We start from the raw sequence: 26,599 nt of genomic DNA on the forward strand, positions 1-26,599 counted from the left end.
TGGAAATAGTGCTCAGCATTTTCAAGGAAGGCCCTTTGGATGCTTCCCCTGGCGCTGCCGGGCTTTGCTGCCCCGGCACAGCCCCCAGGGCAGCAGCCCCACGGCACAGTGAGGCCAGGGCAAGTGGCCAGGGGTGTGTTAACCACAGGGGTGTGTCACTGGCGACTGCAAAATCATCTCCCTACCCTTCAGTTCCACCACTTCATCCTCTCCTCCTCCTTTCCCATCTCCCCTTCTCCCTCCCTCTTTATTGACGCAGCAGGACCCAGTGTGGGATGTGGGACTGCTCTCAGAGGGACACCAGAGACTTGCCACAGGCCACCCAAGGCTTCCCACCCCATCCCAGGCGAGCTCTGCTCCCCTCCTGCAGGGAGCCTGGGCACTTCTCCCTCTTCTTTCCACATCTTGGCTTTTTGGGCCTTGCATGTCTTTAAATTGGGGCTTTTTCCCCAGCTCCTTTAAGCCCTGCCCCAGAAAGAGGAGAAATGAGCCATCATTTTTAACGGGACTTTCCTATTTTTCCCTCACCTGCATAATACGTTCTGTTAAATTTCCAGTTTTCCATCCCTTTGATGTGAGGGACTCCAAATGCTCCCCGCTAATCTCGCGCAGCAGCGCCTGAGACGCTGAAGGCGCTGGCAGGGAGATGGCAGGGAACCAACCGGCAATTACTGGCGTTTGGGGGCTGGGGCAGCACGCAGAGACAGCTCATTTTAAAATAAATTACGCCATTAAAACAGTTTCGTTCTTTTCGCCTGCATTTCGGGCTCCAGGCTCAGCAGGGAAGAGGCAGAGCAGGAGCATCCCGGTGGAGCTACAGCTGTTTGTGGCAGGAGGAAGAGGAGAGTGGCTGTGCCTGGGAACAAGCCCTGGCACTGGGTCCTGCCCACCAAGGGTGTTCTTCCCATTTTCCTGGGAATGTGGCTGTGGCTGCTGTGCTGAGGGCAGAACTTTTAAAGGAAGCCTGGTTATTTTCCCTCCAAAGCAGAGTGGGATCACTTTCCCCTGCCCCTTTGTCAGACCATTAAACGTTACTGAATTCATCATTTTCTCGCTTGTCTCCATGTTCCCTTTTTTCCCAAAGCTTGGGAAGACCCTTGCTCACAGCTGTGGGTTTAGCACCCAAGAAATCCAAGCACTTCCTTCAGCTTCCATGAAAATTTAAATGTTGCCACGTCCTTACCAATGGGCAGCATCAGGCAGAGCCCCAGCTCAGCATCTCCCAGGGAGAGAAGTGAGCTGGTTCTGCAGGTGGGATTTATTTAGTGAATGAAGGTTTGGGGAGCTCCTTAAGGATGCTCCTTAAGGATGCTCCCCCCGTAGCTGGGGATCAGGGAAAGCTGTTGTCTCCCACGAAGGGCTCTGGAGCAGGATGCAGTGGGATGCCTGGGAGCACGCCTGACCACTGGAGCACATCCTCCTGGAGCCTGGTGTGAGGGACATGCCCATCTGCTCCAGGTGTGGAAGGCTGGGAAGGAGTTAAACCAAACCACCCAGGAGCTGAGTGTCCAGCATGATTCAGGCCATTTAATTAGTGTCCCATGCTCCGGGAGTTCGATAGTGTTTCCCCCCGGGAGGAGCGCACCGGCTCACATATATTGCCTGTTATCTTTCGAGTACTCTGAGCAGAATGCTTTTTCAGTAACCTCATCAAAGGATAAGCCAGGATTCAGATAAGCTTTTCAAGGAGGAAGTCAGGGTTATAATTTTCAGAGACTTCTGAATGTCACCTCCAATTTTCGGCTCCGCCGTTGGAGCGGCCGTTTTTGGAAGCCACCCAGCCTCAGATATTGAAATGGGTGACCTGTGGACTCGGGCTTCCTCAGCTCCTGGTCATCGTCAGTCTGGCAGATCTTGGAGTTAAAAGTGCCTGAGATTTCTGACTTTATAATAATGTGGTTTCTCAGAAGTGCAAATTACAGAGGAATTGGTGCTAAACTCCCCATTAAGTGTAGAGCCCGAGAAATCCTCGGTGTCCCAAATTACCTGTCACTTTCTCTAACGTGGCATAATTCTGTCGCTTAAAAAAAATAAAAAAACAAAGGGCTGTAATTTGAAATTTCAGTGAAATTCCTAATTGAGTGTGTGGCTTGCTTTGTAGTGGGCTGTGTCCCCCCTCAGTGGGTTTGGCATCCCTTGGGCATCACGATGCTCCTCAAGGCCCTGTGTGTGACCCCCCAGCAATGGCCCCCCCATTCCATGCTCTCCTTGGGGTGCTGGGGGCCCTCCTGCAGCACTCAGCCTCCCGAGAGGGCAGGGATAAGGGGGGCTGAAGGATCCTCAAGAGGAGGGGGACAGGCTGGAGGGAGGAGGTGGCAGGAAAACTCCAGCTCAGGTTGATTCCAGGGTTAAAGCAGCTCCTGTGCCTGTAGAATCCCTGTGTCTCACGGAGAAACCAGCCTATGAGAAGGTTTGGGTTCGGGAAGGTGGTTCACTTTCCAGAGCAGGAGATGGAAAACAGATATAGTCGGTGGCGTCGACAGGCACGCAGGAATGAGAGTCTGAACTGATGGGGTTTTTTGTGAATTACATTTTGTTGTGAATTACAAACAGCTTCTGGCTGCTTTTCCAAGTCCACATTTTTAGCTTTCATTCATGACCACAAGATTTTTCCCCAAAATTACCTACACTGATTAAAAGGGGCTTTTAGGTAAATACAGGCAGGGAAAAGCCAAGGAAAAACAATGACCAAGGTGTTTTCTTCTTTCACTGATGCCTGCTGGAGGGACCCCCAGCAGAGCACCAGAGATCCCTTCCCACAGGAGGAAGGGTGGGATGCTGCTCGGGTTAAAAAGAAGTCAGCACCGGCTCAGTGCCTTTTCTTCCCCTCAGGTTTTTTTTCTTCTTTTTCCCTCCTGGCTGAATCAATAATTAAGCATATTCTAAGTAGTACAGTTTTGCTTGAAATTTTCCATTTGGCTTGGGCATCAGTTGGAAATGAAATATTTAGAGGACAGAATATAGTAATAAAGCCAAGATACATTTTCTGCTAGTATATTTTATTTATTTTGTTTAATAATGAGGTTCTGTGTCTGTCTCTTCCCCCCTCTGTATCAGCGGCTTTCTCCTCTTCCCCTTTCCTTTGGAGGCAGGAGATAATATCCCCCTTTTAAAAAAATAATAAAGTCTGGCTTGTCTAACAAATCAGGCCCTGTGCTCTGATGTTGTAAGTGTTCAAAGGACCTTCCCAGAAGGCTGAGGGAGGGGAGGAACCCAGCGCCGAGGCTCCTGCTCCGCTCGTCTACCTGCAAGGACAAAGTGAGAGGGATTCCTCTGCTTAAAATTATTTGTTGCCTGGTGCAAAACCTTTAACAATTCCCCGGGCAGGAAATGGATCCTTGCCATGCGGGAGCACAACCCGCCCTGCCCCATCTCCCCTTGGCAGCTCTGCATTTCCACGTGTGAAATCTATTCCGGCTCCTCGGGGCCCTTTCCCCGCTCTGCCAGCAGGGTCGAGGTGTTTGCAGGAGCGTTTTCCTTGGGGAATGCCACGGATGCATTACAGATGCTGCTGAGAAAGCAGGGAGAAGGGGTGGAATGCTGAGTGGTTGGCCAGGGGAGGCTGTGGGACCTGACCCTTCCCATCGCAGATCCCTCAGCCCATGCGGGTGGGAAATGCCTGTGCTGCCCCACCAAAATCTTTGTGACTTCAACCTTTTCCCCCCCATTCTTCTTTTGGGATGTAAAAGCTAATGTAAACCCCTCAAATAGAAATTACTCCCAGGAAATTCCTATCAGGTACAGTGGAGCACTTCATCCCAACAGCTTCAAAATGTTTCGCTCTGATTTTGATCTTTTCTTCAAAACCTGTTTACAGTTAAAAAAAATAAATAACTGTGTCTGTGTTTGAGATTGTGAGTATTTGAAATGGAGTTTTGTGGTGTGCAGAAGCTCTTGTCTGAAAAGCAAATGAAGTTTCCCAGCAAACCTGGAGCTTCCCTGGCTCCAAGGAGGCAACTGGTCCCATGGGATATCAGAGCCTGATTTTTGATCCCTGAAGGTCACCAGGTCCAGGCCGTGGTCCTTTCCTTGTGTGACAGAGGCTGTGGCAGGGCAGGGGTTTGTGGGGTGGCCGATCTCTGTCACGGTTCCAGGGCTTCTGGTGCATCCCAGGCTGGGACTGTCCCTGTCACCTCCCACAGAAGGGTCCCAGCTCCCACTTAGGTTTGCTCCTACACTTCAGATAAACATTTTGTATGCATTTGAACTGGAAATGAGGTGGGAAGCTGAGCTCTGCTGGGCTGTGTGGGATCGTGCTGTGTTTGAGAAGTCAAATCCATTCTTCTCAGCAAATTATGGGTGCCCAAAATTGAAAGTGTTCTGATATTTGCTCAGGCCTGTGTCTCATGCCACGCCCTCCCAGGAGGAAGGGCTTGTGCAGGAATTCAATCACAGGATCTTGAGTGAAATAGAGAGGGGTTAGAGAGATTCCCAGGGCCTGATTCTCATGTTGCTCTGTCGGGATGTTGCTCCTGTCTGTGCTTTTGCAGCCTCTGTGGTTTTGCAGCAGCCTCATGATTTCCTCTACTGGCCCAAATCTTGACCCTGTTTCAGGCAGCCCAGAGTTTGGGTCCCCTTTCCCATTCCTGTGAGCAGAACCAGTGGTTTGAACTCTCCAGGACAGTTTGGGGCTGAGCTGAGCACGAGGGAGGCCAGGAGAGCAGGGGGAGCCCTTCCTGGATGCTCGCTGTAGTTAATTCTTGATAACAGTTTTCCCATCATTAATATTGTTGTTGAACGGCTGCATTCTCACTCAGCCAGAGCTAATTATAATAATTAACAGACAACTCATGAACTTGTCAAACTGGTAATTATAAACCACGGAGACTTATCATTAAGAGATTGCTCAGGAGGGGGAAAGGGGTGCGATGAGCTCCGTGCCCACGACGAGTTCTCACCTCTGCCCAGACCTGGGCTGCAGTGCTCCAGCTACACAAAATCCAGCCTCTCCATGCCCTGCTGAGCAGGTAGTTGGCACTGCAGTGTCCAAAATAAATAAGTGACAAAGGCAAACACTCGCCTGCAGATCCCCAGGCAGCCCAGGACAGCCGGGCAGGGCTGCTGCCAGCACACGCCACAGGCGCTGGCTGGGCTCTGGCTCTGGGGAGTGTGGGAGGATGCTCAGCTTGAGCTTTCCTCAGCTTCCCTTCCCTCCTTTGGCCGCCTTTGGCCTGTGCCTCTCCAGGGAATCCCTGTGCCGGTCACTGGCGTCTCTCGCTCCTTCGCACATCTCCCGGCAAGTTTGGCTCCGACATTCTCCAAGTTTCCTCCCATGCCTTTTGTGAGCTTTCTCTCCCGGATATCGAACAACAAATGGTCCTTTTCACCCAGGAGATAAGATTGTTCATCTTCCAAAGTCACCGGCACTTGCAATGCCGGGTCTGGAGCAGTTTGAATAATGAGCCTTCGGGAGAACTCGTGTTTCTCTTTGTGTCCTTTTCTTAACAAAGACCTGAGGCTCCCAAGGCAGCGGCGGCTCCACCAGGCACCGAATGCGACAGGGGCTGCTTCTGAAGGGCACGAGTTACAGAGAAGATTTTCTTTTCTTCCTTATTTTTTTTCTCTCCCACTTTTCCAATTGTATTTTTGTCATGCGCCGTTGCTGAACAATCGGATCTTTATAGAAAAATTCCCACCAGGAGCAATACGAGTGCTGCTGCCAGATCCCCTCCTCCCTTACAACCACTATCTAGCAGTGCCTCGCATACACATTTCAATCTGAAAAGCAAACCAGAAGTTCCCTGTGTCCTTAAATCCTTGCTTTCGTGGCACCCACCCTCCCTTGGCCTCTCTCCTCCTCTGCACTCCCCAGCTTCCCACTCCTTGCTCCAGTGGCATCCCTGCCCCCTGGCCCGTTCCTGCTGGATGCCTGCAGCACCCCTGGGAAAGCCACAGCTCTCCCATGCCTCGATGGAGCAGCACCCAGGCACTGCGAAAGGCAGGAGAGAGAAAGGCTTCCAGCACAGATTGGAAACCTTGGTGTCACCCTCGTCCCCTTCCTGTCCTGCTGCTGGCTTTGCCTCTCCTCTGACTCCAGGAGAGTAACAAGAAAAATAGAGCTGTTCTCACAGCGTCTGCAGCTTCCCTCGAGGAGGAGCAGCACCACAAACTGCTCTTCAGCCCACTGGCTGAACGTGCTGGCCCCTAAAGGTGGCTGGAAGCGTTCCTAGCAGAGACACACGGCCTTTTGCATCAGCTACATCAGAGCTGGAACCTGTTGCTGTCCTGCAAATGGAGAGAAATGAAAATACGGGAAGTAGAGGAAGGCTTGCTCTAGCAGTGGAATCCACCCTCCCCTCCTGGTGCAGCCACAGAAGAGGCAGAAACAATTCACTCCCCAGACACCAAACTTGGAAAGGTGGACGTGGAAACTCCAGCTGGGTTTTCCCTCCTTTGGTGCCTTCCAGAAGCTGCCAGTCTCCACATTCCCCAGGGTCTTGTGCCTGGCAGCCCAGGCTGACGTGGGCTCCCCTGAGCAGCCAACGGGACCACCACCTCTGTGCTGGGGGACAAGTGAGGGGACAAGACCAGTCATTTGCTGAAACCCTCAGGTCATCCCAGATGCCACAAAATCTGCCGGAGGAGGCACTCCAGGGGCACCGGCTCCCTTCCAGGGGCTCTGGAGAGGAGCAGAGCAAGGGGCCAGCGCTGCCCTTGCCACGCTGCTGCACAGAATGGCACATTGGAGCATTTAAAATACATTAAAGGAGACCTCCCTTTGAAGTGGGAAACTATCTCTATTTAATCAGAGAGAAACAACTTTTCAAAAGATTTCCCCCCCCCCCTCCTCTTTACCTTCAGCTGTCTGGCTTCTCCTGTGGATAGTACCATGAATAAAACATGCATATCCCAATTAAATCTTGATTTAATTTCTCTTCTTTGCAAAGCTGATGAACTCGAGTGCTTTCATAAAGACACGAGCATTAGCATTCTTTTGTGCTGTACCAGCCAGTCGGAGGAACAAGGGACTGAAATAATCACCCGCCTCTCTCCTGGCCTTGCCAAGCTCTGTGCTGGCTGGAGAATAAACCCTCGGCTGGGATCATCCTCTGGAGCAGCAGCCGGGCTGGGAAAAAGAAATTGGTAAATGGTGCAACTAAGTTTAGTTGCTGAACCAAAAATCATACAGCAAAATCCCTCTTGGAAAAGGTCTGTTCTTTCATGAAGAAATGAAGCCCTAAAAAGCCAGCACACCTCAAACTTTCTTTTCTGGAGACCTTTTCCTTTGAAAAAAAAAAAAAATCTATATGCTCTCTCAGAACAAATTTCCCCCAGAAAAATTGTTTTTGCCCTTCTATTTTTAATAGGGATTTTTGAAATTCATTTCCTGCATGGCTCTGTATGGAGCTGCTGAAATGTCACCATGGTGATTGTCCTCGTGACATTTCCATTCAGGTTTTACAGCAGGAAAACAAATACATTGCTGGGCTGGGACAGGGGCTGGAGGGGGCTGAGGAGGGGGCTGGACCCTCATGGCCACGGGGACAGGAGGACTGGACTCCTCAGCATCCCCTGCCTCAGCTTCCCCACCTGAGCACTGGTGGCAGGTACAGTGCAGGGTGCCTTGTCAGGGTCACACTCCTGATGAAACCTCCTGGTCTTTCCCTCACAGAATCCCCCTGGAGCTGCCCCTCGGTGCAGGGGATGGCGTGGGCTCACGTGGCTCGCTCCCAGCTGACCCACGTGCCCTGCTGCTGCATCAGTATTCCAGGCACCCAAAGCATTTTGTAAAAACAGCAATTTATTTACACCCGAAGAAAGTTTTGCTGCGAGTTGGTTCTGATTTACGGCTGCGCTGCTGTGTGTGTGCAGCCTTGGAAATACTGGATTTATTGGCTGTGCCAGACCCCATGTGCTGGCCTTGGCAGTGCCAGCACGTCCTTTCCCTGAGCTCCTCGGATGTGCTGTCCCCTCCCTGGGGGTTGGGGAGCCCTCCTGTGCACCCTGATCTTGTCTGTGCTGTGGGGAAGGGCAGCCTGTCCCTGCTTCCACCGCTGGGCAGCAGAGAGGGACAGGGGGAGCCCTCAGGTACCTGCTGAGGAAAGGTGGGGTGTGCAGGGGGAGAGAAAGGGAATGAGGCTCTGTCACCTGTTCAGCCGGATAATGAAAAGCTGCCCGAAGCACCGCCAACCTTTCTTTCATCACGACATTGTTCATTATAAAACCAGAAAGAATTAGCAATGGAGCGTTATCAGATGGACAAAAACATTAATAGCAGAAATGGGAGAGAGAGAGGAGGAATTTGGGGTGAGTTAATTAAACCACACATCCTCGATTGCCTGTGAAGGAGCTGGACAGGCTTCCTTGGGCTCTGCCACCCCTGAGAGTGCGAGATTCCGTCTTGGAGGAAGAAACTTGTCAGCTTGAGCAACTTTTCCTTCCGGGGAGCAGCACATGTGTGGTGTTCCCAGCTGTGGAGGCAGGCTGGGAGCTCCAGGAGCAGCACTGGTTTCCATCTTGGATAAATCCTGTCACGTAGGTGTCAGCTCCCAAACAAACCCTTGGCTGCGTGTGTGAGTGGCCGTAGAACACTCTGCAGCCTGCATGGGGTTAATGAAGAGAGGCACCCTCATGCTAAGTTACAGGGCAAAGCTCAATTAAGTTGGGAACTGAAATGGATAATTCCATTAAAATGGATTTATTCACTGCGCCGCTGCCGATACCCATCATGCTGAGGGAGAGCTTCAGTGGAAGTTTGTATTTTACCAACTTTGCTCAGTGTCCTTGTCATCCCCAGACGCCTGTGGGAAGCAGAGCAGGACACGTGGCAGAGCTGGAGCTGCTGTCCTCCCTCACCCCTGGCGGGACCCTCGGCTGGTCTGTCGGGGTCCCCAACAACAAGGGGACACGCACAGCGCTGATCTCTGTGCTGGTAAGAGATGGAGCTCAGCACACGAGGGACTGTAAGCTGGGTGTGATGCAGCTCCCGCTCTGCCTTTCTTGGGACCAGCCTTATTTTTAGCTGATAATTTGCTGCTGGGCCTGGAAAGGTATGGGAGAAAGGAGGGGCTCAGAATGCTTTTATGGGCAGAGCACGGTGTCCCTTGTGCCAGCCCCTCTGCCCAGGCACAGCTTCAGGAAAGCTCTGGAAGCCCCGATGCAGAGGGCATCACCTTCTCGTGTCCGTCTGCATCGGCACCCAGCCCCAGCTCCTGCGTCACCGCTGCTCTGGCCACCACATCCACTCATCCCAGGAGCATCAGGCTGCGCAGGGAGAAATAAAAAACAAACCTTGAACACTTAAGGAAGGCAATTGTTTCATTCTCTCCAAAGGTCAGTTGCTTTAAACTCGGTTCAAGCCGCCGGGGCACCTTTCAGTTTCATTCCTTCTGTTTAATTCTCAACAGTTCGTTAAAGTCTGACCCTGCTGCTCTCAGCCATGGCTTACGATGGCCAGTCACAGACAAGCCCTTCTGCTTCCCAGGCCGTTAAACTGCCAGGGATATTTTAGGGTCTTTTCTTAATATTTCTGGTAGTGACTCAGTCGCTATCGGAACCATTGGCAAGCAGCAGAGAGGAGAAAAAGCAGAAGATAACAGGAAAGAATGAATAGAAGAGTGAAGCCACCCAATGCCATTTCTTGTGAGCTGAGGAAAGGTCAGGGGAGATTGTGGGCAGTTATCTCCCTGCTGCCACTGATAAAGCTCAGGAGAGCTCATGGCCACCAGTGGCTGCTTCAAACAAAGAGATATTTAATTAAAGCCCACAAAAAGAAAAGGAAGGCTAAGTGCTTTACAGATTAATTCCTATCACCCAGCCAGGCTTGAAGGTCCGTGAAAGCTGAGATTTAATCCTCCTGCAGGTGCCTGGGCATCATTTCTGTGCTCAGTGCCCAGGGGTGGTCCGGAGGCACCCCAGCACGGGGCTGTGAGGTTTGGGGAGTGTGAGCACGGGGTGGATCTGGTCCTTTAGGGACGTGACCACACCATCAATGTCCGAGGCAATATTTACACCTGGGCTGTCCATCCCTGTGCCAGAGCCTGTCCGAGCATCCCGCGGCCCTTCCCAAAGGCAGGGGGGTGTCCGCTGAACCAGGCGCGTCTGGGCAGGCTCTGGCCGCCGGGGGTGTTTAGACACCACGCTTTGTTTGCCTAATTAAGCCAGGGGTAGATGTGGCGCTCCCTGCCCGCCCGCCCAGGGCCGCTCGGAGGAAGGTGTTGATTGCCGCTCGATGGGGGTTTGGGCAGAGGCAGGTCCCCCAAGGGCGGCAGTTTAATAAAAACACCAGCATGATTTATCATCTCTAGGCTTGGGAGCAGCCTCTCTCTCCAGGTAAAAAACATCCTCTGCATCCACTCTCCTAATTTGCATAGGTAATGGTCAGATCATTAACAGCTCATTAGGAGGAGAGCGGGGGTGACAAAACAAAAAGTCAGAAACGCTGAGCTAGGGAGGAGCCAGGTCCCCGCCTGGGGAGGAGACACGGGGGTCCTCCAAAGTGAGGGTTAAAAAAGCCGGAGTCGTGTCTGGGAGACGGGAAAACGTAACAGGAAGATCCACGGGCCATTTGGACCTTATGAAATGTAACGTATGAGGAGCGATTTGCTGAATGAAGGTTAAAATTGTCCTGTTGTGCCCACGGCAGCCCTAAACGGCTTGTGCTGGGGAGCGCCTGTGCTGCCTTCAAGGTGAAACGGATGGGAAGGAGATAATTGAATTGTAGCGCAGAGCAGGGGACGGTGAGAAGCTGGCACACGGATGATGCTGCCCGGCAGCTCCTGCCTTCCGGGGTCACCGTGCGGGGTCCCCGCAGCCACAGAGCCGGGACACTGAAATGTCACCTCCCCGCCGGCCCTCTGCCTCGCCAAGTGCCCTAGGGACCCCCGGGGTACTTCCAAGAATGGGAGAAAACAATAAACCGAATATGAGGCAGCCCTGTGAGAAGGGGCTTTCGTCCGGAGCTGATAAATTAACCTCCCGGGATTGGGCTCCGCCTGCCGGAACGCTCCTGGGGTGCTTTATTTACATGTTAATAACGAGAAAAATAACCAGAAGAGAAAAGCAGAACTAGTTCTGACAACTTTCAGGAGAAGTTGGAAATAAAAGCAGCAACAGGCTCCTCTGTCCTAAGAGGGTAATTCCAACTGCTCAGCGTGGGGATTGGTCTCTCCCCTTTCCATTTTAAGACACCACTTTCTGGGAAGTGCTGCCACCCAGGAAGATGCCTGGCTGGCTAACTCACATTGACACTCTGATTTACTCCTGTTTATTGTCACTGCTGCTCTGCTCTCCTCTAATTGCGGTTATTTTAGGACAGGAGTGCAGTCGGGGGAGGTGTCATTCACTGCTGTGTTGCCCATCAGCTGCTGAGTGCAAACCCAGCTCTTCAGTGAGGAGATGAAATACAAAGCTGATACACTCCCAAAATCAAATTGCTCCCGGCCCTTGCCCCATCAAATCAGACTCCCTCTCTGTCTGCTTTCCTAGGGATGGGTGCGGAGCATCCATCGCCTCTGCAGCACCCTGGAGAGCCCGGGAATTGATGCTCCTGCATCAGGTCCAGGGCTGTGCAGGTGGGGGACCGGGACTTCTCCTCTCTCCCCTCTCCTCTCCTTCTGGCACCGTTTTGCTCGCTCACAGTGGAGAGAGAGGAGCATCATCTCCTTGGCGCTGCAAATCCACTCCAGCAGCCAGAAAGCCCCGACAGCTGCCACAGCTCCTGGGAAACCTCTGGGAGAGCTGGCAGCGGGGCCGGGCCGCGCGGCCAAGGCTTCTGTTCCTGCTTTCTGCTCTCCTGCATCCGTGTTCCTTCCCAGGGCGGGAAGTTTTGAACCCCTCCGAGGGCGGAGGGATAACTCCTGCTGGGAAAGTCCTACCCCACTGACTGGCTCGAGAAAAACCAGGACTCTTAATGCTAAGCTCCAGCCCGTGTAACACAGAAAATGGTATTAAAGGATTTACTTTTCATGACCATAATTCAGAGTTAGCATACATTTGATGTTTAATGTATGAACCACAGGTGATTTCAGACTGGCATGGCCTTTTCTAAATAGTGTTTTAATCTTAGGGGGTTTTTCAGTTTTTTAAGGTTTGGCTACTCAGCCTGTCAGACAAGAGGAGAACAAAACCACAGCAAAGCTGGGTATGAGAATCCAATGTGGGCAGAGGCTTTTGTTCCGTCTTTTATTGAGGTTTTACCTCTAATCTCTGCCTTTTGATGCAATTTAAGATTAAGGAAATGAAAGGCAAGGCTGCCTGCGAACAGTTATCCAAACAGGACAGCCAAGGGGCGCTTCCAGGCACTGTTGTAAGAGGCTTTGGGCAGCTTTCCCTGAAGGGAGAAGCCAGAGACTCTGCAGCAGCTCCCAAGGTCCTGGGGGAGTGGGAACGGGGCCTCTCCCACTCTCCAGCAAACCTCCTGCCATCCCAATCCCATCCTCATCCACTGGGAAGCGATTCCTGCAGAGCAGGTGTTGGGATGCTGAGTTAAAGGGACCTGTTTTGGGGTCCAACGGGGTCCCAGCTGCCCGACTGATGTGTGTGGGAATAAATCCACAGGCCTCAGTGGGAATCCGTGCTGGATGCCCTTTCAGGGATGGCCCCAACACCAGGCAAAACCCCATCACACTGTGGGCAGGAATCATATTTGTATTCTCAGCTGGTGCACACTTTGAATGGCTCAGAAAATGGGGGAAAACCAGTTTTCCTGCCAGGAAAACTCAAATAATCAAGCCCCTTCACGTGGTACCGGTGATAAATTCGTGCTACTTACCCTGACGAGCTGAAAGGTCATGAGCAGACCTTCCAAAATAATTATTAAATAACTTTGCCATTTGTTCAGGATCAGTTGTGACCTTATTACTGGGAGCGGGAGATGATATCTCCACATCCTGGGCACGGATCCAAGGAGGTCATTAGTAACAATGCTCCGTCCCAAATTTTGCAAGGGGAGGGGAGATTTCTCTTCAACCAACACATGGAGCTTTCCAGGCTTTTGTCTTGCTGGTAAACGACCTGTGAGGACTTGGAGGATCCATCTTCCCTCTTCAGATCATATATATGTTTCAGTAGCCTTGAAGGGGGTGAAGGGCAGAAATTTCTGTCACTGCAAATCTTTTAGCTCAGCAAAGAATCAAGAACCATAAATAAAATCCTCTTTAGTGCCTGGACATGTGCCTCGCTGTGAGCCCGTGGTGGCACCAATCGCACACAGGACGTGTCATTAAACCCAGAACGGGTCTCTTGATCAGACATGGGACCCAATGCAGCAAGGGTTGCTTCTTTCAAGTTAAACAAAGCTTCCTATGGCTCTGTGCAAGCTCATTTCCAGTCAAATTAAACACTATTTGGGCAAAAAAAGAAAAAGCAGTAATTCTATGCAGCCTTGCCCCCGCAGCTCCTCCAACACGATGAAGACACAAAGACAGTGGGTTCAGGCTGTAGGTAAAGGTGGTTTCATGTCTGAAGGGGTGGGGATCAATAACCCCGTGCTCCTGCTCTCTGCCCAACTCCCAGCCTTGCTGGGCCTCCCTGCAGCTCCTCAGCCTCCTGGATGTCCCCGGTGTCCCCCCTCGGGGCCCTGCCAGCCTGGCGGCTGTGCCTGGTAATGGGATCAGCTGGCGAGAGCCATTAGTGGAACAGTTTGCCCTCCACTTTTATTGTGCTGAAAATTTAATTGGCTGATGATTCAGAGGAGAAATCCTTTCTCTTTACTTTCATCTGGCAGCCGCCTTTGTCCTCCCGGCATTCCAGCCTCAGCCACTGATTCCTCGAGGACAATCAAAACGGTCTTAGAAGAATTTCCAATACTTTCCAATGGCTCACTTTCTAATAAAGTGTGTGTCACACTGCAGACAGCAGCACTGCCAGCCTGGGATTCAGCTCCTGGCGGAGCAGAGAGCAGCTCAATTGCTCACCCTTATCATTATCCAAGGGGATTGGAAGCTCACTGTGTGTCCCTATCGCAGGTCCAGCCCTTGGGGGAGTGGAGGGAGAAGAAGCCATCAAGCCTCGTGCTCCCCTGCGTTTCAGGGGTCAGATGTGACGCAGCTGAAGTAGCCAAGAGCATCGACTGTTTAAAGCCCATGTGATGCCCTACACTAAACACAGGGGTGCCCTGGGTCAGCTTCTGCTATGGAGTAGTTGACAATTCTTGGCCATGATAGAAAAGGCAAGGCAGGCTCAGGAGCTGTGGGCTCAGCAGCGAGGTTTAACCCGTTCCCGGCTCTCCCACCACTGCAAAAGACGGGCCATCAGCCCGGGAGGTCAGATCGTCTGTCCCTGGCTCCAGGGCTCCATCATGACCCCAAACCTGCTCCTGACAGTCCAGCCTGTCACTGCTGATGTCCCACAGAGCCCCCAGCTCCGGCCCCGGGACGGACCCAGCCGTGCCACCGGCAGCGCTCACGGAGCCGCTCAAAGCCTCCCCTCGGCATCAGAGGCGCGTTTGTGATGTCGAACACGAATGCTCCTTGCTGCAGTTTATGTTTATCTTGTCATCCTCATAGCAAACATGAAAACCTGTTTATTCTCTCCCTTTTCAGAGCGTTCCTTTAAATGTTTGAAGACTGTTTGCATGTCTTGCCTCGTCTTTCTTTTCCAGAACAGGCAAGCCAAAATTCCCTCTGCTTCCATCCTGTGTCAGTGTTTTAATCTCCCTGCCTGTCCTGCTTGCTCTCCCCCAAACCCTCCCCAATAAATTCCCATCCTCAGGAATGGCGTTCTCTGTACAGCAGGATGGGCAGGGACCTGGGTGGCACTGGGAAGCTTTGGCATATTCCCCAGTGAAAAACACATGTTATTCCTGCTGATTCTGCCTTTTTTTTTTGCCTAATTGACAAATCCGGAGTGTTCCCTCCCTCACCAGCACATGGAAGTGGTTGTTGGTGCTTTCCTGTGGTGCTTCAGGGGAGCAGAGCAAAGCAAAGCTCTCAGCTTGTTGCCTGCACAGGGAAAAGCTGGTGTTGGAGTTTCTGGAGCCTTTCCCCCAGAGCAGCTTGGCGTGTGGGGAAGATGCAGTGGGGAGAGTGGAGGAAGAGAGGGAAGCTTGGAGAACACACTGCTGGGGCTTTCATTTAACTAAAGAGCAAAGTAACATTGTGCTCCATTGATTACACATTTTTTTTTTGCCTGTTGTGACATTTGCAGGAAGGCTAATTTATTCAAGCATGGAAATCTTTAAAAACTTAATTAAGTTATTTCTGCTATTTCCATGCCTTATTGTTTCGACTTCACATTTAACTTTTATATCTGGTTAATGTCTTTGAGAAAAAAAAACAACTAGAAGGAGAAAAGAAATTGAAAGGAGAGGGAAGATGTGGCAGGAGTCCTGGGTTGTGCCTCCTGGGGGAGCTGCTTGTGGGGTCTGTCCTACAAGAGGTGGTCTCTGGGTGTGCCTGGCACGTGGGCAGGGGGATGGGGGTGGGATCACAGCACAGAGCGGGGGACTCGGGCCCTGGTTTGATTCTGGGGGGGATGAAGTGGGTGCCAAGGTGCTGTCAGGCTCATCCTTGCTGCTCCCACCGTGTGTATATTCCCTGCAGAGCTGTGCATCCCACTCTCCCTGCAGACAGGCAGTGAGGGGAGGGCAGCAGGACAGGGTGGGTGCTCCTGGGCCCCCAGAAGGGGAAATGATGGCAGGAAAACCCCCAGAGGCCCTGGGAGCCGGTGTTTTGCTGCACAGGAGGCTCTGAAGGGCGCAAGATGCTGCCAGCAGAGCTAAATGCTGCATTAATAAAGTTTCTGTCAGTAAATTCACTAATTAAGGCTCACAGATGGAGCTGGAAGGAATGCTCGTGGTGAAACCCGAGGAGTGTGAACATTGCCGGCTTTGGAGGCAGGCTGCAAGTCTGGGAAAAAATGGGGAGGAAAGGAAAGGAAAGCCACCAGGAATTTCAAAAAGCTTTACCTGCATCTTCAGAGAGTGAGGTGAGCCCAAGGGCTGGGTTTGGGGGCTGTGAGCAGGGCTGGCCTTGGTGCTATGGCCCTGGTTTTTACTGTGGGTTTATGGCAAAGCTGCCCAGGAGCTGGGTTTGAAGCGAGTCCAGGTTTGTCAGGCCCCGGGTTGGTGCCCTAAGCACCAATCTCCTTGTCTGTGACAGCAAAGATGGATGCAAGGAGGAACCACTCCGGCTATGAAAACCCCCAGAGCCATAAAGAGCTGCAGCCATAAATGACAAAGTGCTGCAAACTCTCTCGGTGGCAGCAGTGGGGCTGGGGGAAGAGTAATCCCTCGCTCTCCAACATTTGCCGAGCATTAGGCTAATTTCCCTTGGGCTTCCACCAGGCATTCTGAGTTCTTGCTGGGTTTCTGTGTATTATTCTTAAGTCGTTACCCTCTACCTCCTGCTCCGACTTGGGAACTCTCACAGGATGGATTTATGGCGTGCCTCCCGCGAGCAGTGCAGCCATTCCCGTGCCTGCGCTGATGGATGCGGCTCCCGGATGGTTTTTCCCTCCTGGAAAGGTGTCGGTCAGAGGGGAATGCTCGTCCCGTCTGAGTGGGCTGAGGGTCAGGGCTCCGTCACCGTGTTCCAGCCTCTTCCCAGCCACAGGGTGTGTAGGTGAGGAATGGGAATGGGAACGGCAGCTCTGGGAGCTGCAGGTGCTGTCCTGGCCAGGAGAGCGGCAGGAACGGGAGCTGGGAGCTGCTCCGTGCTGAGCAGGGAGTGCAGCCCCTTCCTTCTGCAGCAGCATCTCTGCCTTTGCTCCCTCTGTAGCTACGGCAACATTTGTATTTGTCAGCCTATGGCGATCCTCTGCATATGGAATATATTTGCTCTGGGTGTTTGCCATTAACATTTTCATTTCTGTTTAGCGTCAGGAGTTTTCAATTACTGGCCTCGCAGAGCAGTGCGAGCTGTTGTGTTCATGCTCTCTTTGTTTTCATTTCCACATCCCATCCCAGTGAATTGCAGGATGGGAGCCCTGCCCTGGGGATGGTGGGGAGAAATCCAGTCCCTGTGCTGGCTTTGGTGCTGGCCACTCTCACGCAGTCCTTGGCTGGCAGGGGCTGACTTTAGCTGGGACCACACTGTGCTGAGGCGAGCAGGCAGGGGCTGAGCACAGCCCTGTCCCTCTGTCACCACTCTGTGTCCCTGCCTGTGCTCTGCTCCTCTGGGCACGTGCAGGAAGGAGGTGAGACCTGGGAGTGGTGACCTCAGCCTGGCAGGGCTGCGGGGGCTCTGCGGCACAGTCTGGGCCAAAATCTGTCTCCTCTCCCTTATCCCAGCCCTGTTTTACTCTTCCTCTACTGTGACTTTACATCTCCACTTTATAACTCAACTCCACGGAGTGGATAAAACTGCTTTAGCCAATAAAGAAATGAGGGACAAGTAATGCACATCCTGGCTGAAACAGCAAACTCCGCATTTCCGAAGTGCTGCCTTCCTAAACTCTAAGTGAGCCATAATGTTTCGAAGGGGCCGTTGAAAGGGCAATAAAAGGCTGCCAGGTCGGGCAAACAGCAGAGTGTTAGCAGAGCTGGAAGAGCCTGAGCACCCGAGCTGCTGCTCCCGGGGATTGTGGCACTGCTGGGAAGACCCCGGGGACGGGGGGAGGTGGTGGCGGATGGGCTGAAGGACGAGCCGCAGACCAGCACCAGACAAACAGAGGCCTGAGACCGTATGTTTTAGGAAGGCTCTCCTGGTCATCCTGCAAGTAATCAATTCCACCGTGATCCAGGAGAACTCTCCCTTCCCGGCTTCTTAGAGCAGGGAACAAAATCTCCTGTGCATTTCGCACCAGCCTGGAGACCTGCAGATCCACCTGCAGCATCCTGCCTGTCCCCACAGCCGTGGTCTGAGGTCGGCTGATGCCGAGGTTGGCTCTGCTCCCCCATTGCTGCACCCTCAGGGGGTTCCACGATAGGGAGTGCTCCCCAGGTGAATGGGCCTTGGGAACCTGCCAGCTTCCTGAAACAAGTGGGGAAATACAAGGAAAGGAAGGAGAATCGTCCTCACACAGGATTCAAAGGAGATGCTGCAAGCTGCTGAGGCTGAGGAGTTTCGCAAGTGTCCCGAGTGCTGTTAACCTCAGATTTAAAATCCGGGTTTCCTTTGATTTAAAATGATTTTAAAGATTCCAGCACTCCCGCAGTGTAATTATCCCAAAGATTTCTGGGAGCCTTCTTTTGTGCCCCTTTGTTCCTAAGGCGGCTCTGCAAGAATGCCACGAGGTTACAGCCATTATGGAGTGTAATGCAAACAGGGCCATTTATTGCCTTTTTATGAGGGTAATGCTGCACCACCCAATAAATTTTGCAGGAAGGATTTGATGGAGAAAAGGCTGAGATTCAGCCACAGCAGGGTCAGCCAATGGGAGTTCTAATTTCACAGGAAAGTAGTTAAGGGGGCAACAGGCGTATTTTTCACTCTCCTCTTTCGGAAGGAGTAGGGAAGGATGAGAGCTGAGGAAAAGCAGCAGAGAGAGCAGGTACAAATGCACTAACAAAGAGGAGGAGAAGGCCCCACGCTTAAGAGATGCTGAAAAGACTGGTCTTTCTCCCTGTGCCTGTCCTTGTGAGGTCTGAAAGGGCTGTTTCCTGCTTGGGATGCACTGCCAGGAAGAAGCACATGTTTGGTGGGAGGCAGGAGCAGAAGTCCCCCCGATACTCGTGTCGGCTGCAGCCTAAGCCTGAGGCTGTCACCCACACACAGCCAGGGAGCCCCACGGTGACATCTGCCCATGTGGTGACCCTGGCTGTGCCAGCAGAGCCGGTGGCTGCCCTGTGCCCAGCCAGAACCACCGGCTGAGAGGCACCAGCTGTGCTTGCCCTAATCAGTTCATTATGGCGAGCAGGGAATCAATAGGAACAGGGTATTGATCACAAATTCATAACTGAAAATTGCGCTGCTGGTCCTGCTTCATTTCTCCATGGCAGAGATGAATCTCTCCCTCCCCTCCCCTGTGGAATCCCCATCCAGAGCTGTGTGTGACTGTTCCCAGTGCAGTGATTCAACATCTGCCTGGCCCAGAGCTGGGACGAAGCCTCTCGGGCTTTTTCCAGCTTGGTAGTTTGGCCAAAAGCCACTTGGAGCACGTTCACGGCGCCCCAGCTCACTCCCTCCATCCCAGCTGCTGGGAGCCAGCTGTGGACACCCACAGGAGCACGGGGTGTCCAGCCAGATGTGCACAGCCTCTGGAAGCGTCCCTGGGTCCTGCCTGCCTGTGTTACAGCCCAGCCAGGCTGCAGTGGCTGCAGCTGCCGTCTGACAGCCGAGCTGCTCTTTCATGCTTTTCTTGTTCTCCTCTCTCGCAATTGATAGATCAAAATTCCCCGCAAACGACCGGTTTCATGGGCCGTTTCCTCTGCTGTCAATACAAGGAGCTGAGAACTGTCAGTGCATCCCTCCCGTCAAAGAAAAAATTCAATTATTTATCGCTGCCTCTTAGAAAACTAATTGTATTGCTAATTGTTCTTTTCCTGTGAGGAATGTTACATTTTTTTCAGGTGAATGGCTTTAGGCAGTTTAAGGGTTTATAAAGAGCCTTTCATCAAACATGTGATTCAAAATGAACTCACTGAGATGACATTTCCCTTCCAATTTTCTGTTTATGTTATCGAAGGGGGGATTGCTGGGAGCCCAGGGCTGTAGCTGCTACCCTGATTCATTCCCTGCACAGGGACGGGACTCGGCACAGATGAATTTTACCAAATTGGCCATGTTTATGTGTAATGGTAACCATAATACACTTTATCTATCTCCTGTTGAACTAAAGAGGAGTTTTCCCAGGAAGTTTGACAGAAAGAGGATCAAGTTGCTGCTTAAATTTCTCTTTGGAGGACCTCGGGGTAATTTTCTCCCAGCACTTTAGATACTGAGAAGGGTTGGGAGCAGCTGTAGAATCCTCCTGCATCCCTGACCCAAAGGAAGATGCCATGGGAAACGGGAAGGGATGAGGGGGGCACTGTTCTGATAGTCCAAGGCACAGGAATATCAAATCCATCTTGCCTGAACACTTCAGGGTTTAAATGTCTCCTTTTCCAGCAGGCAGGAGCTCTCCTGTCACATCTTTCGCCTTTTCAGGACCATGATAAATCTTCTCTCTTAGCACACCCTGGAGAATAACAGCATCAATCATTTGTTACTGGCACAAGTTCTCAAGATTCCTGACCCCTTCCGTGCTCGGAGATGAGACACATCCGTGGAGCCTTGGCACTGCTTGTCCACGCGCTCCATCTCCAGCACATCCTGGTGCTGCCCCGTCCCTCCCCACGTGGAGCTGGAGCTTCCTGGCAGCTCTTGGAGCGTCTGAGCTCCCGGGGCCCAACGACCCCTTTTCCAGCCTGGAAAGAGCGGGAGGGATGTGATTCCATTCTCATTTTCCACAGTAAAGTAGGAGCTTGTGCCAGGACAAATCCCTTCCCTGATTGTGCAGGATGAAGTGCAGCAGCGAGGGAGACATAACCCTTCACTGCAGCAGCGATTTACAGGCTGCTCCTCCTTTAATGGGGCCCGTGCACCTGAACGGCAACGGGCTGTAAAAACAAACAAACACACGCTTATCCCCCAGTCCCTCCGCTCCAGGGCATCCCAGAGCCTGAGGACACTTTCACAGGACAAGGCCCCATTCCTCTCGCAGGGTCAGCTCTGGGGATTCAGCCAAAGACACAATCACAGACCCCTCCAACTCGAATCCTTCACCCCTCTGCCCTCATCCCCCTCCAGGGCACTGGGTGCTCCGGTCCTGGTGCACTCAGTGCCTGACTGGGCTCTGCCAACCCAAGAGGAGCTCCTCCGAACGGGAGTACAGCCAGGGATTCACTCCAGCAGCCTGATCCCGCATCTTACAGTAAATCAATGAAACTTCCGTGCCTTGACGAGCCCTTGCCACTTAAATAGACAAGAAACAGGTAGGGATGGATGCTGCAGGTTCCTCCAGATCATGAGGCATAAATCTCAAGAGAACAGCAGCGGAAAGATAAAACACTGCTGGAAGCACGGAACAGGATTTAGGATTTGTTTAGAGGTTGTCATTTTGACAGTAAGGAAAATACATTTTTCCTGCCCAGGGTTAGCAATTAGTGTGGCTGCAGGGAAAGGTAACGCGGTGATGAGCACGGCAAAGCCCTCCCTACAGGTGCCTTGATGGCAGACTGCTCTGCTAAAGATGGTAATTCCTAAAATCATAGAATCGTTCAGGTCTGAAAAGACCTTTAAGACCATTGAATCAAACCATTAGCCTAATGCTGTGGAAAAGCTGATAAGGATCTGGTGATGGTACGGCAATGGTTAGAGGGCATCGGCTGCTGAGGGAGTAAGCTTGGTGCAATCAGCCTTGATGGACAGGGAAGGAGATAGAGAAGTGTAAATGGGAATTAATAAATTCAACAGCCAGATTAGCTCCCATTATTTCGCAGCTCCCGCTGACCCGGCTCTCCAGCTGGGAGCGATCTGTCCCGGCGAGCTCCCCAGAAAGCCGCAGGGCAGAGCCAGCCGGCCCCTCACAGCCGGCGCTGCTGCTGCCTGTGGAAGAACAAACCCTTCTTGTTTGGAAGAACAAATGCTAAAGCCATCGTGTCCCTCTCCTCGCCGTTACGAGGGGAGCCGGGCTGCGCTGCTGTGAGTGGAAATGTCATCTCGGAAATGTAATTTGGCTGGAGCACGCTGCAGGACAGCAGCAGCTGCGGAGGCAAATCCAAATAACGCTCGGCACTGTAATTGCATATGTAAAAATGGGAGAGAAGAGAGCGAGAGGAAGCGGCCTCCTCTGCTCTGCTGGGTATTACAGATGTAGCTGTCATCCTCTTTCCCTGCCGGAGTGGTTGTAGGTGTTCAGTCCTGGTATTCCGCTGGGTGTTGTAGAGAGATTGGAATATAATTTCCAATGTACGGAGGTCAAGCCATGAGGCTGTTCAGGCGCCTTGTGCCTCTGACAAGGACTTATCCAGCTTAGAGCTTGATCTGGGTTCCTCTGTGAGGCGGCTGCCCTGGAACGGGGGAGCTGGGAGTGCAGCTGCTGGGGTGGGAGGGGGCGGCCACTGGCAGCACAGGAACCCCCCCCCCCCCCCCGCTCAGCAGGTGCTTCCTGAGCTTTGCCACCATGCTGGGATCACCCTGCTCGTGGTCCTGCACAGCCTGCCCTGAGGTGCTGGGGTCAGATGTCCAGAGGATGCTAGCAGGGATGGAGGGATGGATGGATGGATGGATGGATGGATGGATGGATGGATGGATGGATGGATGGATGGATGGAGGGATGGATGGATGGATGGAGGGATAGATGTGCAAATCCATCCTCATTCCCACTGACCTTCCAAAATAACCAATGTCCTCTCCCTGGTCTGCTGTCCTGACTGCGTCACCTCTGAGTCACTGGCACTTGCTCCATGCTAAAGTTCCGTGTGAAATCCCTCAAGGTGCAGAAGAAATACAATATTGTTTGTGTCCTAAATGAGATGCTTGCTTCATACAGACATTGATCAATATATGAAGGAGACACCATTAGGGAAGACAGAATTCTTTGCTTTCAGGCGAACTCTTTGCCCTCTTACACCCTGGATTGTGAAAACTCAAATCAGTTTATCAATCTAATTTTCTGTTCACAATTAATGATTTTATTTTTCAATTTGCTCTAATCAGGCAGCAGAGCTAAACAGAGGGATTCCCTCTGTAAACTATCCGTGTCCTCTTCCCAGTTTGCCTGGTTCCCATGCCATGCTGTTCAGGTTTGTGGTGGGGATGAGCTCTGCCAGGTGGGACACAGCTGCTGTTCCCTCATGCTATGGAATTGTTAGAGTTTGTGTGTTATCCTCTTCGTGAGGCTGAGTTATCCTGCTCCATAATTTCATCCAGCTTCCCTAAATTATTCATCTTTTTCAATAGGCCACAGGAGCCTTCTGCTCCCTCTCCTAAATTATTTTGCAGCAAACAGAGCTGCTGCAGAGACGGTGGTGGCTCTGCAGTGGGTGAAGATCTCCACAGATCTCCTTTGTCATGGGGAGTTCTTTGGGCTGGGATAAGTCCCACATGCACCCAGAGCCTCCCAAGGAGAAGGCTACGCTGGGAAGGGTAAGGCCTTCCTCTGAGGGACTGAACATTTCCTTCCCAAGGCATTCACCAGAGAATCCCCGACGGCGCTCCGCCGCTCCACGCAGCTCCAGAGCTCGCTTGCTTCAGGTTGTAAATGTTTTCTATTTCTTACAAGCTGTGAGTCTGATGAAAGTGTAGAAAACCCAGGACCCAGCAGCAGAGGAAGCAAACTGTGCAGCACGCGGTGTTGTGCTCCTATAGGGTGTCTTCAAGTGTGCCGGGTAATGATCCGGCAGCTGTGAATCCATACAAACCAGCGCTGCTCCGAAGGGCTGTAATTATTAATCTGCTAACGCAGACACAATGCACTCAGCCTCCTCTCAGCCTCTCCCAGGAATGGGAAATAATGCTGCAGTGGCAATTACCTTAATGTAATTATCTCAAATGTGAAATTCCAGAACGGCGCTTCGCGTCCTGGGCTGTGGAGGACGGAGGGGAAGCGGGGGCTCTCCCAGGGCTCCGGGGTCAAGGCTGGGCCCTCACTCCTGGTGCCAGCAGGATCTTGTGCCCCTTGTCACCTGTGTTGTATAAACCCCTGGCAGACACAGAACCTGGGCATTGGCACATCCGACAGTTTGGGTCCTCAAGGGATGGGCAATGCCAGGGACAGGAGCAAAGCCGTGTTCTAAATCAGGAATCCTGAACCAGATGGCATCACAGGGCAGCAGTGGCAGCCCTCGCCCCAAAATCCGACTGGAAGGAGCTTGGATCAATTTGTCTTGTTTAGACACAGCTCCCTGGAGCCCTTCCCGAGGATAAAGGAAATACAGGAAGCCGTGCTCATGGTGATTCCACTGGGATTAATGGGAAACACCAGGGCAATCCCTCCCACTCGCAGGGTCCGTGGTAACCCCGCACTCAGGACATGCAGCGGGAAGGTCTGAGCTGCTCCAAGTTCCTTGGAACCCTCATGCACACACACAAATCAGGAGAGAAAATGTTCCACAGTTTGTTCAGGATGGACCTGGAGACTATTCCAGCATTCTTGTCTCTCAGGGAGGAATGAACTAATTGCAAAGGATTTTTAAAAGGAAGATTGCAACTGGACCAAAGCAGTAAATGGATTTTACTTCCTCTGCTCTGATAAATATTTAATTACTGAGTGTAATGCAGGGATTGGGTTTGGTTCTTGCTTGTTTTGATGGGCTTTTGTTTGTTTTTACACATATATTTATTTATATTCTGTATTTCCATTGCAACTGCCATCCTCATGTGCCTTCTCCACAGTGGTATCTCTTAAAATTAAGCTGAATTGTCTTTTCCCTCCTCTAATTCACACTGCCTTCGTGTCCAGACCCTGTCTCTGGGAGCAGTGGTCCAAAAACCAGCTACCACTGCAGAGCCTGACGTATCCTGCACCTGCTGCCCTGACAGTCACTAGTTTGGGTTTGGTTTGGTTTTCCACCTTGCTTTCCAGTATCATCCTGCACAATTCTTAACATTTTATTTTAAAAAAAATCTCATCCCAATAATGTAATCGCTTGAAAATGTTTATTTACTTAAGGGACTCTTTAATGAAAACTCCAGGCTCTTGACTACTAATATCATGCATTTACGTAATTGTGTAATTACAACTCAAATGACAAACGTTTCTTTAGGCTCCGCTTCTCTCGTGTGCCCATTCCCAGCGCAGCACAGGGGGTGTCCGGCTGCTCCCTGCACCACGGCCCCGCTCCCAGCACAGCCTGGCAAGTGCCCACGCTTCAGCTCTCCCTGGCCTGTACTCCAGGCTGATGAATTATTACTCGTGCAAGAATCTCATTAAAATCATGGAGAATGTGCCCAAATGAAGCACCTGGGGTCTAGCAGGATGGCCCTGCTCTGTTGTGCTGAGGCAGTGCTGGAGCCGTGTCCCCGGCCCGTGTGCTGGTCCCGCTGCCGTGGCTGAGCCTGCTCCATCCCAGGCACGCTGCAGCCTTCCCGGATCTCGTTTCGTGCAGCAGGATTTTTCCCAGCAGGATTGGCAACAATACAGCCTCATAAATAACGTTCCCAATGGGATGCTGTGTTGCTGTCTGGCTATTAATGCTTGTGCATTTCTCTTCATAATGTTCAAGTGCCTTATTTATGCCTAAAGGGCCGGACTGCCTTTCTGAGGAGTGGTCATACGGCTGCTGCTGCCAGGTTTGGTGGGGTTTAATAGCTCTGGGTTTACATTGCAATGGTTGTTACTGTAAAGGGTCCCTTCCTGTCCTTACGGCCAGCCAGGAACATTTCTACTTCACCCTCAGGCCACATGAGAAGTTCGTTGCTGCAAAGGTGACTCTGTGTTCCCACGTGTCCACAGCACCCACGGTGTTCCCCCACTTTGGCACTCAGAGTATTCCCGAAGGAGGGAGCCCAGCTGCAGTAAACCTTCAGCCTCAGCTCCAGTCCCAGCTTCTCCAGGCAAAAAGGTCTCTGTATGTGGCATTTGATGGCCTCAGCCATAAAAGGAGCCATAAAAAGGTAAGGGCAACTCCACCTGGAGGTGTTGTTCCCGCAGCCTGTCCCTGACACGGGTGGGAGCAGTGCTGTGTGTCACCAGCCGCTGCTGGCTGGGCAGGAACAAGAACCAGTTATGAGCAGTTGTACAGGAGGGGATTGAAAGGGCTTCTCCTCTTTGCTCTTCACTGGAAGCCACTTTGCTGATAAGCAGCATCACCACTCGGAGTGGCTGAGCTGGGGTTTCCACAGTGGAAAGACTTTGGAGACACTGCTCAGCACTGCCCAAGCCCCATCCAACGCCGAGAGCAGGAGGAGAGGCAGGTCCCGGGCTCCAAACACGCTGGGTCCCCAGGGAGCCATAGGGAGAGCCTTAAATTTGGACAGTACGTTCAATGTCAGCTTTCATTGCTTCATAGATCCCACTGAACCTACACCCATCAGTGAGAGACTTCCAAAGTGCAGGGGAATAAAAGTCCTCCTGGATAACAGCCCCAAAAGTGCCTTTTGGCAGCTTTGTTGCCTGGCACACAGGGAAAAGAGCAGATGCACTTTCAGAACCAGAAATTACCCGGATAATTCCCTTCATGGCCACCCCAAAGCAAGGTGAGGGGAGCTTTCCTTTCCTCATGGAAGGGAGAGCAACCCGGCCTGCTGGGCCTCTCCAGAGGAGAGCAGACTTGGATCTCAGGCTGGCTTGGATCTCAACACCAGTGCTGATGGGAGCCCAGTGAGTACAGAGAGGTTTGTACCAGCTGGGGAAACTGTCCCCACGCGTTTCCATGCCAAAAATCTCCAGAGTGGGTGTGCAGGCTGCTGGGGTGCAGACCCCGCTGACCCCTGGGGCTGCCAGCCCCCAGCTCCAGCAGCGACCATGTCCCCCTGTCCGGCACCGAGGCCGTTCCAGCAGATGGGCTCTGGTATCCAGATGTTGTCACTGGGAAGTCCTGTCAGGGGTTACCGGCCGGGGTCTCGTTCTCGCCTGTCAGACTTGACATCTTCAGCATATAATTAAATGCCAGGACGCAAGCAGCAGAGCAGGTGCATGCTAATGAGGAGATCAATTTTAATTATGATTTTAATTAAACACCCAATCCGGTAGGAAATATGACAAGCAGGCTAGAAATGCAAAATTTATACTCGGGAAAAACAACGGCGAGACAGGGAAAATGGAACTGAGGTGTGTGCGCCTTGAAGCACAGGCT

Source organism: Corvus hawaiiensis, chromosome 25 (assembly GCF_020740725.1).
Source record: "Corvus hawaiiensis isolate bCorHaw1 chromosome 25, bCorHaw1.pri.cur, whole genome shotgun sequence".
Taxonomy (NCBI): domain Eukaryota; kingdom Metazoa; phylum Chordata; class Aves; order Passeriformes; family Corvidae; genus Corvus; species Corvus hawaiiensis.